At 38.8% G+C, this 3,308-nt stretch overlaps 1 pseudogene; it reads right to left on the reverse strand.

Moving 5' to 3' along the window:
• Positions 1-285: 285 nt before the first annotated feature.
• Positions 286-404, reverse strand: LOC134947073 (5S ribosomal RNA; annotated as a pseudogene).
• Between the last annotated feature and the right edge of the window lie 2,904 nt (positions 405-3,308).

Here is a 3,308-nt window from a genome sequence, read left to right on the forward strand (position 1 = left end):
AGGCACAAAAGAGTATAATTTATAATTGAAAAAGTCAATTAACAAAAGTTAATCCCCTGGTAGGGACTTTGTTTGCTATAAAGAAGATCCTAGAAGGAAAGGACGCTTGAAAAAATTGGATACCTAGATGGTATTCATAGCCAAACATAACTTGCCTTGGAGAATGTCACGGGGTTAAATACAATTCTAGATAGAGTAAGGGATATAGATAAATAACACCAAATATGGATATAGAAAATTCAGAAGTTGCTCTAACACTTCTACTGTTTGTGATCGAAGGTTCCTTTTTTACTGCACCTGATAATCCCAAATGGTCACCCAATAGGGTACTAATCAGGCTTACCAACGCTTAGCTTCCAAGATCGGATGAGGTTGGGCGTTTCCGCTGAAATATGGCAGTAATTGAAACATTTGACACAAATGAGAGGGTGTAATGGAGGAGCAACAAGGGTACTTCTGCTGTCCAGTTACTAGCGCAGATTCTCTGTTGCTATAAGCATTGCAGAGAGTGGTCTCGCATCTGGATGAGAGGGTACTGAGGATGAGAGGGTACTGAGGAATAGATAAAGTAGTTAAAGAATAGGGAGGGGACCCCACCTTCTGCTGTCCACTGTCTTATAAAATTATAGCGGACAGTGGATGAGAGAGGTAGGTTAGGCTCACCTATTGAAAAGAAAAGGAGGTCGTAGGTATAGTTATGAAATCGCAAGGGGAAATAGTAGACTGTTGAGATTAGGTCAAAAGGCTATTGCACCTGAGACATTTTTCTTTTCCTTTTAAATAGACAATAAGAGCTCAGTTAGGCTGCCTCATAATCATTAAGAGGTGTCTGGATATTTACAGTAGTCTTTAATAAAGTACTAATAGATAAAGTACAGACTAACATATTGAAAAAATTGAGAGCAGGTAATAAGAGGTCCAGTTATGCTGGAGAAAAAATGCTAAAAAACATTTTTTTAGGGAGAGGAAGAAAGTAGTTTAAGGCAAAAAAGGTTTAGGATCAAAGATTTAGCAAACAGAGTAAAGCAAAAATGTATCTATATCAGGTTAAATAACACAATAGTAGAATGTCCCTAAAGGGCTCATACAATACCAGGGGATACCAAGGAGTGATCTGAACTAAGGAGAGTTCAGCATCACTATGCACAGACGGACCGTTTCACCAGGGTGGCTTGTTCACTGTGTCAGGGCATTAGGAAATGCTGCCGTTTTTATGATAAGGAAGGTGGGAGGCGACTGAGGGGGCTTGGCATCATTCCGAGATCGGATTGGTCAGAGACCGAAAGCCTTTGATGACGTAATTTGCCGTATGATAAGAGCTATGCTAGTAAATGGCTGTTATATCTGACGCATATACTTGTAAGCGGCATGTGAAGTCATATGGAGATAGTTGGCATATAAAACATGCAGGTAGTTCTCATCAGAGGTCCCGCGATCGCGTCTGACCGGAAGTCCCGTCTTGTTGCCGGAAGTCTCATGTGCATGACTATACCGGAAGTCGCGTCAGGCCAAGGTGACGTCTTGGGCGGAAGTTGCTTCGTCGTGTTACATGGGTAGCTAGGTAACCGTGGTTAAATACACAGATTAGCAGGGTGATTTCTGTCAAACAAGGTGGCAATGATGCGATGCGTTCATGCGGGTTAAGGGGTCATCCGATAGCCAAATCATGTCTACATATGAGTAGATCCTTTGAGCTTTAATAATTTACAATCACATGTGATAGTCTCAATCTGTCTGAAAATGTCCAACTGTGGTGTAGCAGTTCGCTCAATGCAGCGTCGGGTCCCGGTAATTGCCGGCGGCTGGAGCCGCAAAGGTAGTTGCTAGGAACAGAGCTCTCTAACTATCCCTGGCTAACTAACCTTTGTTGGGTGTTCTTGATAACTCCTGCCGGCTGGTTCCCTTGATGTGTCCGACGGGTAGTGCTTCACCGCACGCTCGTGGGAGCTGCGGCGGCGGCGGCGCTGTTCTTTGAAGTCACTTCCCTCCGTCTCCACTGCATACACGGCTCTGCTAGGCGTCCAACGCGTTTCGGGCTATGACCAGACCTTTGTCTAGGATAATGCCCATGATCTGAGGTATCTTATTTATAATGAATATAATTCTTTAATTGAATTCAATTAAAAACGAATTAACCTCATAATAGATTAATAATTAAATAAAATCACAGTTAAACTCCTTTATTTCTTCCAGATATTGAGGATAACGGTTAAAAAACAATAATAAAGTCACTAAAAAGAGGAAAAATAATAAATAAAATAAAGATAATGAAATAAAAATTAGCAGGTATTGCAAACAAATATTGTACTAGTGTGTATTAAAAAAAAATATACAAAAAATGAATTGAAATCTTGAAATGTTTGGTTGTCTAAAAGTTTAAAGAAAGGAATTGAGATCGAAATCTATATTTAATCCATTGAGTTGCAATGTTTGTAAAAAGAAAATCCACTTTGTTTCACTTTTTCGAAGTTCTTTGCAGAAATCACCCCTCTCCAATGATAATTAATTTTTTGTATTGCCATGTATTTCAAATCTGCAGGGTTTTTGTTATGAACTTCAGAGAAATGTTTCGAAAGGCTATGAGTCCGAAGGCCCTTCCTAATATTGAAAATATGTTCTGCAACCCTGGTTTTAAGTTTTATCTTTGTTTGTCCCACATACTGGAAGCCACAAGGGCATTCCAGCAAATAAATTACCCCTTCTGAGTCGCATGTAATTTTCTCCCTAATCCTATACATTTTCTTTGTGATTGTTGAGCAGAATTCTGTGATAGGTTTAGTGCTTTTTTGTTTTGTAATTTTGCAAGGTAGACAGCTCAAGCAGTTGTAATGTCCATAATTCTCTTTTATTCTTGGTCTTTTCATTGGAACATAGCTCTTTACCAATTCATGTCTTAAATTCTGTGCTTTTTTGTAAATGATTCTTGGTTTCTCTTCAATACAACCTTTCAATTGTTTGTCCAGGTGTAAGATGTGCCAGTGTTTCTTTAGAATTGATTCCAGAATATAATGTTGACTATTGTACTGCGTGATGAATGTGACATTTTGGTATTTTTGTTCATCTCTTTTCTTGTATTGCATTAAGTCTGTTCTGTTTAGCGAGGATATTGTATCTATTTCTGTTTGAAGTAATTCGTCTTTATAACCTCTTCGTGTAAACTTTTCTTTCATTTCTCTACTTTGTTGCAGGAATGTTTCGGTCTCAGAGCAATTTCTTTTAAGTCTACGGAATTGGTCACCAGGAATATTTTTTATCCAGTTGTAATGATGATTACTTGTTCTTGGCAATGTGTTGTTTCCACTTCTTTG

This window comes from Pseudophryne corroboree, chromosome 7 (assembly GCF_028390025.1).
Source record: "Pseudophryne corroboree isolate aPseCor3 chromosome 7, aPseCor3.hap2, whole genome shotgun sequence".
NCBI lineage: Eukaryota > Metazoa > Chordata > Amphibia > Anura > Myobatrachidae > Pseudophryne > Pseudophryne corroboree.